Source organism: Ornithorhynchus anatinus, chromosome 4 (genome assembly GCF_004115215.2).
Source record: "Ornithorhynchus anatinus isolate Pmale09 chromosome 4, mOrnAna1.pri.v4, whole genome shotgun sequence".
In the NCBI taxonomy this organism is placed as follows: Eukaryota; Metazoa; Chordata; class Mammalia; order Monotremata; family Ornithorhynchidae; genus Ornithorhynchus; species Ornithorhynchus anatinus.
In genome coordinates, this window is record NC_041731.1 from 112,799,546 (window position 1) to 112,808,549 (window position 9,004).

Genomic DNA, 9,004 nt, shown 5'->3' on the forward strand with positions numbered 1-9,004 from the left:
ACATAGAGGATACTTCCAACACTGAAGCTTCATCTGGGATGGTGAGCTAAATACAAATGGCAGGAGAGAGTTCATAGAGAAGAGCTACCAATCTTGCAGTAAGTGTGCTTCTTAAACCACCCCCTTCTCAGATTGAGCCCGGAGACGTTGGTTCCTGGCTCCGGATTTGTTTCAGGGATGGAGAGGTCAATGACTGTATGGGCCACCCTTAATCCTCGGCTACTCTCCACAAGTCTGAAGCTGTCAAAGGCAGGTTGGCACATGGAGTCAGTCAGTGGAGAGAGGAAGGAAGATCAATCAATCAGTCAATCAATCATTTATTGAGTGATTACTATGTGCAGAGCTCTGTACTGAGCGCTGGGGAGAGTACGATGTAGCAATATAACAGAAATATTCCCTGCCCACAATGAGATCCTCTCAGAGAAGAGAGGAAAGGAGATCCTCTCAGGGGATTTTGTCACTCACAGAGAGGAAAAGGACTTAGAAAGGGTGACCTCCTCAAATTGGTGGGGTGTCCACCACCTGCCCCTTAAAATGAGTTCTGGGGTCGACTAGAGTAGGAAGATTTAAAAATGCCCAAAGGATGATTTAGGCAGATCGTCAGGAAAGTTTTTCTTTAAAAAAAATTGTTTTAGACCTCAAAATACCCTGTTAAGGGAAATGGTGTGAGTTTCATTCCGGGAGCAGTGGAAAGATGAAACAAGAAATAAGGAAAAAATCCTGTGCTGGCAGAGAAATTGGCTACTTTGTCCAGCAGGTCTCTTCTCATTTGTAGCATGGCAAGCACCTACGGCTTTAAAAAAATAAATAAATAAAGTTAGTTTAAAAACAAATTGAAAAGACAACCCTGAACAGTGGCGACAATCAAAATATACCCATTAGCATTTGAAATCTGCTGTTAGTTTGAACAATGGTTATTAGGTCCAGACTTACTGGAGTGAATAATCTGTGAATGATATTCAAGTAATAAAGGCTCGTTTTAAAATTCCATGGCTAATGCCTCCATAGAGCTCCAAGAACCGTTCCAAAGGTCTGTGATCTGCAGTAGAGTTTACATGCTACAAAGTCATGAAATTAGATTGTAAAACTCTATTTGATGGATAAGGACATTAAAATTAAATTATGACATCATTTTAAGACGGGAATTTTTGTACTTGAAAAGATGAAAGATGGAAAGCTTTGGCAAGAGCAAAGGAGCCAGACAAGCAGCTGCTGTAAAAACCTCTTTGCTCGCCTACTAGAACATCCGAACAACTGCCAATCCAGAATCATTTCACTAAGCAATAGGAAGGAAACTTTGGACCAAATTGAAGGTTGGTTTTGCAGTGTGGACACGGCAAACTGTGCAGTAAACTGCAGAGCTAAACTCTTGAACTCATCTTGAGCATTCTGACTGAGGTAACTTATCATTTCCTCTTCGGTAGTGAAAGATGGTGGGGGAGCCTGCGGGGGCTTTCTTGAAACTGTGAATAAGATTATTCCTAAATTCTGTCTTTTCTGGCTACACAAAAATTACATTAACCTTGGAAGAGCCTTTCTTTTGTTAAATGTGTGCCTAATGACCTAAATCTAATATGCTAAGAAGTGATGGGTGGAAAGGTGGTTTTTTTTCTCCATTCAATTTTTTAGGTATCCCATGAAAATAGCCACTAGGGAATTTCTTTCAAAAATATCTCCGTGTGTATTATAGAGCATACGGGTGCAGTTTTGCCTACAATTTGGTACTCTTTCATAGAATTACCATTTTTCAGTGTACATTCAGTTCTCTAATAAGAGGTTATGTTCTCTAATCCTGAGTGAAGAAAATTCACACTGTAAATTGATCTTCTAGACAATAAGCTCATTGTGGGCAGAGAATGTGTCTACCAGCTATGTTGGATTTTACTCTCCCAAGCACTTAGTATAGGGATCAGCCCACAGTAAGCTCTCAATAAATTCCATTTTTTGATTGATTGTAGTGTATGTGAGATGTGTACTACTGCACAATAATGTCTTCCACCATCTCATCGTGTTCTACCCAGACACGTGCACGATAATGGAAGAAGATTCCTTAATGCTGTAGCAGAACTCTATACAAAACCATATTGAAAGAACATGATATGGAAAGCCTGAACGAATTACATTTCGCTCATTTAGCATAATGGCCACTTGGCCACTTGTCCAATGGTTAACAGGTCTAGATGTCCAAGTCTGAGTTGAGAGGGGAGATGTAAGAGCTATCATTAGTCTTCCCAAGCATCAGATGTCAATCAGGAATGCTCCTTGACCGTGCTCCTTGTTGCAGAATCAGGAATAATAATAATAATGGCATTTGTTAAGCACTTTCTATATGTCAAGCTCTGTTCTAAGTGCTGGGCCACATACAAATGAATCAGGTCTCACAAAGGGCTCACTGTCTTAGGAAGGAGAAGAGGTATTGAATCCCCATTTTGCAGATGAGGTAACTGAGGCATAGAAAGCAAAGTGACTTGGCCAAGGTCACAGAGCAGACAAGTGGTTGAACCAGGATTAGAACCCAGGTCCTTCTGAGTCCCAGGCCTGTGCTAACTGTGTCAAGGAAAACCAGGATGGGTGGTGAAAAAGATTTTCATTTACCTCTTTCTGATTCTTTGGAATGAAACTGAGACCCCACTGTGCATATTTTTAATCATCAGATAGAATCAGACAGACTGTTCACATGCTCTTTTCTCTATTTTGTACTATGCATACCACAAGGCAGGGTTGTACAATGCCAGCTTTCATGAAAGTGGAGTTTAAGACCCACCGTGGCTTTGTGGAAAGAGCACGGACTGGAGAATCGGAGGTCGTGGGTTCTAATCCCGACTCTGCCACTTGTCTGCTCTGTGACCTTGGGCAAGTCACTTCACCTTTCTGTGCCTCAGTTACCTCATCTGTAAAATGGGGATTAAGACTGTGTGCCCCACGTGGGACAAACCGATTACCTAGCATCTATCCCAGTGCTTAGAACAGTGCTTGGTGCATAGTAAGTGCTTAACAAATATGATAATTATCATTATTATTATTACTATAATGACAAGGTTAACGGTAATGAAAAACTCTTAGGTGGGCATCAGTATCTCTCCTAAAGAAAAAGGGAGGCTGAAAGAGATTGAGAGAGAGGAAAGAGAACGAGCGAGGGAATGTACCGATTTGTACATTCCAAGCGCTTAGTACAGTGCTCTGCACATAGTAAGCACTCAATAAATACTATTGAATGAATGAATGAAAAGAGAGTAAGAGTGAGAAAGGGAAGAGAGTGAGAGCTGGGAGAGTGAAAGAGATGAAAGGAAGATTAGGAAAGGACAAGGAGAGAGAGAACATTATGAAAGAGAAGGCAGGGAGAGCAAATGGGTTAAGTGACTATAAGGCTTTCAGTGGATTAGCCAGAAAGGTCATGCAAAGCATTGTGCTAAATGCTTGAAAGAGTACAATAGAGTTAGTTGACACAATCTCTGCCCTCCAAGAGTTTGTAATCTAGAAGTAGAGACTGACACTTAAATCATAATTAGGGGAAAGCAAAAGAGTTTGAAAATACAAATGCAAGTACTACCAAGCAAGGAAGATGAGTACCCAAGTATTTAGTTGATGCAAAATTGTTCTATTTGATTCCTTTTAGGGATTGCTACAGATATCAACCCTTCACTCAGGTTTTTCTACACCATGATCCAGTTGCAAGACCCAGAAGTGGGTCTAGCACTCTAGTGAAGACCTGGTCCAAACTCTGTAGAGAAAGAACCATTTTACAAGTCTGAGGCTCAAAAGGATGGAGATACATTTTCCTACATTTTTCATTTTTTGAAGAAAGATTAGAATGGAGAATTTTGGTGAAACACCTTTATCTAAAAAATGCTAATATATTAATAAATATGCCTCGGGTTCACCTTCCCTACCTGAATGACAAAGCAAATATGATCAAATCTCTCCAGCCAAAGCAAAGTGGATGATTGTGTAACCTCCTTGTGAATTCAAGGTAGATCGTTTGGAGGAAAAGCCAATTTCAACTGCCCCAAATTTCCTGGGTAACTGAGCAACCTTCTGTTTACAATCTGGCTGCTAAAAATAAGCTCATTACTCAGTACTTACCTCTTTTCCTCAATAGTTTTATTTTATATAATTTTTGGTGCTGGGTAGGATTTAAAGGATGAAATAATAGTTATATTTTGAGACCTTCAAGTGATATATAACTAGCATATTTAAACAGTATCTAGCCTAATGCAAACTACTGCGAGGATAAATTCCAAGTAAAGACTCATAGCGGTAGATTCACTGAAAACCCTGTCTGAGTATTATCAAAGAAGGCATGGATTGCTGTATTTGATGATAGGTAGTGATGGATATCTATTGAAAAAGGCAAATATTAAAATGGCAGAATATGAAGTCATTTCTTGGGGTCCTCCCCAGGTGAAAAATAAAACTGGATTGGAAATGACAAAGGAGTGTGAAAATAGAATGAATGTGGTTTCTTTGGGATACTGCCATAGTCCTCCTGCAGCATTGAAGAAGAGCTCAGTCTTGTAGTTATCCTCTTCTTCCTCTCTTCTCCTCCCTACCTTCTCCCTCTAATTCAGTGGCTTTGCCTAAGGTATAGTGGGTGATTGACCCAGTGTGGCTGTTTGCCCTATTAGAAGGGGCCATAAAGAGAGTACGGGTCTGGGCCAGATAGATCTGCTAAGGTCTCCTGCTGCCCCTAGCATTGTGGGGACTTTGGGGCCCTGAGAGCTTTTCCAAACATTCTTCAGAGAGGGCTGTGTGCTATTGGTGGGAAGACGGGGGGAGTGTTATTGAAAGAACCATGCCTTGGTTTTCCAAACCCACAGTGGCCTATTCTCCAGGATTGTGAGCTCGATTTTCCCAACGCTGTGAGCCTCAGAAGAAAATGATTGTTTATCTTTAGTCAGTTTGGATCAGATCTATATTATAGGGCTAGACCCTCTGAGATACCTTGAGACTGTAATATTCTTGTGGGCAGGGAACAGGTCAATGTGGTCTGTTGTATAAAACACGGGTCTGGGAGCCAGAAGGACCTGGATTCGAATCCCAGTGTTGCCACTTGTCTGCATTGTGACCTTGGGTAAACTAATTAACTTCTCTGGGATTCAGTTACCTCATTTGTAAAATGGGGATTAAGATCAGTACTCCCGTGTGGGACATGGACTGCGTCCCTCCTATTTAGCTGGCATCTACCTTAGTGCTTAGTACAGTGACTGGCATATAGTAAGCATTTCACAAATGCCATGAAAAAACCAATAGCAAAACTGTTATATTGTACTCTCTCAAGTGCTTAGTACAGTGTTCTGCATACAGTAAGCACTCAGTAAAAATGCTTGTTTGATTTATTTCTGGATCTTGCAACTTGATCATGGCACTGGGAGACCTGAGAGAAGTCTGAAAGCCTGTCACAGAAATAACTGGAGACCGGGGAAGTTGGGAGAAACCTCAGAGGAGTTGGGGTATTTAGCAGCAAGAAGAGAAGACCAAGAAGAGGTGAAATAGCAGCATTAGAAGATTTTTTTTTTGACTGACAGGGAAAGTCTTTTTCCATTCCATTTCCAGTGAAGCCCCAACTTCAGGAAATAAGCAAATAGACAACAGGAAGATTTTGATTCAATAACAAGAAAATTAGGAAGAATTTCGTCACTAAAAGAGTGGGAGACCCATGCAAGGCTCTCAAGGAAAACTCCGGATTCTCCTTCCCTGGTAACTCTTATAAAAAACAGATGGCCAGCCTGCAGATTAGGTGGGGCAAATGGCTATATTTGTCTCAAAGAAAGACAATTCTGGTCTGGAAATAGTACACCTATTTCTTGTGTATTGTGCTGCAAAATGTGCAATAAGGGAGGCTCATGTTGTAGTACCTACCTGTTCCATCGCCACGTGTGTTTGTGTCTTCTAAAACCACAGTGTTCCGCATCCAAACACACTTGTGTTTTCAGATGAACATTCCCTAATTCCCTAAGAACGTTCCAGACAAAATGTGCAATGGAAAGATGCATTATGGGAAAACCGAGTGAACTGAAGATTGGCACTAAGGAAGTCTCCATGGGCCCACTGAGTGCCGAAAAGGAGGGAAGGAAATTGGAAAAGAGGTGGACTCTTACAGCTCAGGAGAGCAAATCGAGGCGGTAACTTGAAGGAAATGGGAATTAAGATGGCAAGGTATGTCAAGCTCCTGAGAAAGATTAATTCAATACCTTGGACCTCCTGGCTGTCTATACTACGAAGACTAAACTTATGAAAAAGTTTTGAATAGGTCAAAGTTTGTAGCCCAGGAGATAGAAAGCATGAGTGTGTGATGCTGCCCTTTGCTCTCAGCTGGCCTCAGCTCAGGGAAAAGCAGGTTTTCTTCTCTTCCCTTCAGATATAAGCCTAAATCTCCTCTGCTAGCTGGGCTCTGCACCTTAAAGATTTTTCTCTTCTCCCCAACCTGAGCCCACCTCTTTGCTTTCCAGCCTCACTGCTTTCCCATCCAAAGCTTAAAGGCCTTTCCAAACCCAGGGAGCAATGTTGCTCCTGAGTGAGGCCCCTGTCTTTTGATCCTTTCTTCCTGGCTGTTCTATCATAAGTTTAAAGTGTTCTGCTGGAGAGGAATTTGTCTAGCAATAGGCTAAGCACCAAGCTTCCCACTGTAACTAAAGTTGAAAACCCCATGGCCATCAGCTCTTCCAACTCAGACTTATCTCAGCCAAAGGGAAAGAGTCTTCAAACAAACTGGCTGTGGTCACTAGAGATAAAAATTTCACATTTGCATTTTTTTTAAATAGGCTGTATAGCAACTGCTTCAGTGGTTAACAATGGCATAGACAGTTTCCTGCTTAGAGAATAAATTACTCCTACCATAAAATAAGAAAGTATTGTATCCCCCCTTCTTTAACTCTATCATTCCTTCTCACAAAAGTAATTGCTATGATGTGACTTCCACATAAACTAGCCTTAGAATTCACCACTTACCTTTTTTATGGTATTTGTTAAGCATTTACCTTGTGTCAAGCCCTGTTCTAAGAGCTGGGATAGATACAAGATCAGATACAGTTCCTATTGCACATGGGGGTCACTGTCTAAGTAAGAGGTTAAATGGGTATTTAATCCCCATTTAGCAGTTGAGGAAAGTAAGCCACAGAGTAGGTAAATGGAAGATCTGGGATTATAACTTAGGTCCTCTAGCTCCCAGGCCTATGCTTTATGGCCTCATGCTGCTTTTCCTAGTAACTTTGGCAAGTAACTCCTTAGACGGGACAACTGACTTCAGACTGTTACTTTTACACATGAGCCTCCTTGGAGGGCAAGAAGGAATGACTAATTTTTTTGTGGTGAATTGTTAGTACTTAATGAAAGGCATATTTAAAAGATACTTAAATGTGGCTGTCACAATAAGTGACCAAGCTGAGAAACTCTCCAGTGCTCCATCTCTAAGTCCCCTCAGCCCTAACAAAAAAAGTCTCACCCATATTCATAAGGCTAGTATGGTAATTTATACACATATTTTACTGAGTAGAGAAATACTACAGGTATCAATTTTCAAATGCATGGAACAATTTTTAGAAGTATGAACTGAGATTCTATCTAGCAATGTTTATCATCTGATATTCAAAACAGATGTACATGTAATTTTCAGTTAGATGGAATTGCAGGAATGAGATTTCTACATGCAAAATTACTGCTAAATACCTTAATGCTGCCCTCCCTTCTGGCAGGAAAAAAATGAGTATAGATTTCTAACATCAGAAGAAAATCCAGTGAACTGAAAAGTCAGCACAAGAACCTTATGGAATTCTTGGTTTGAATACAGTATTGTACCAGGTGAAAGTAACTTTAAAATTAACACCTTTATTAACTTCTAGAAAATGTAAGAAAACTCTTAATATCTGGTCTTTTAATATCTGATCAAGCTTTGTGTTTATTTCTGTAAAATTAGGGTCTCATTGCATCTACTATTAAGCCTAGTAACTTCTCCATGCCAACTTCAATCATATTCAGTGCTTACTATGTGCAGACCACTGTACTTAGAACTTGTCTCAGAGTAGGTAAACATGTTCTACCAACTACCGAATGTTAATAGCATCAACTCATTCTTCCTTCTTAGGACAATACTGTCTTCTAACAATAGTTCAAAGGTCTAACTCTCATGATTTGAAAGGGCTGGAAGTATTTTCTTGTGTGACTGTGATATGATCTTCTTACTCTGCTGGGTAGATTTTATTCAAAGGCAAAAATCATATCAGGTAGAAGGAGCTCATCAAATGGCTAGAGCTGAGAACCCGTGCCATTCTGACATGGCAAAAGGTAGAGATGTGTGAGTTTTATGGCTAAGACACAGAATCCTTAGCAGCCTAATTCAGATGACTGCTTCTTACAAATGGGGATAGGGGAGTTGCTGACGAAGAGTTACCTATTAAGAGGGTCAAAACAAGAGGAACAGAGCTTTCAGCCAGGTAAACTTATCTTAATAATAATAATTGCAATATTTGTTAAGCATTTACTACATACCAGTAACTGCACTAAGCACTGAGGTGGATTCAAGCAAATCGGATTGGACACAGTCCCTGTATCACTTGGGGCTCACAGTCTCACCCCCCCATTTTACAGATGAGGTACCTGAGATCCTGGGAAGTGAGGTGAGTTGCCCAAGCTCACAGCTCACAGGTGGAGTCTGGATTAGAACCCATGACCTTCTGACTCCCAGGCCCATGATCTATCCCCTTCACTGTGCTGCTTCCCTCCCTGTAGTAATCCTTATTAGTTTCCCCTGACTTGGAATGAAAATAAGGGTCTTTGTGTCCTTGTGACTACTTTCCTGGTTGCATTTATGATTACTAGCATAGAATTACAAATACCATTCTATTACTATCATTCCTCAACCAGATGTCAATCCTGCACTTTAAGCTTCCTCTACCTTTCATTATAGAGTATATGTAGGGAAAGCTGAGCTCCCCCACTATTTCCAACATGACTTTTCAATACCTGTTAATGTTTTCCCCTTCCTGGGCATGATTAACAAGGCTAAAGG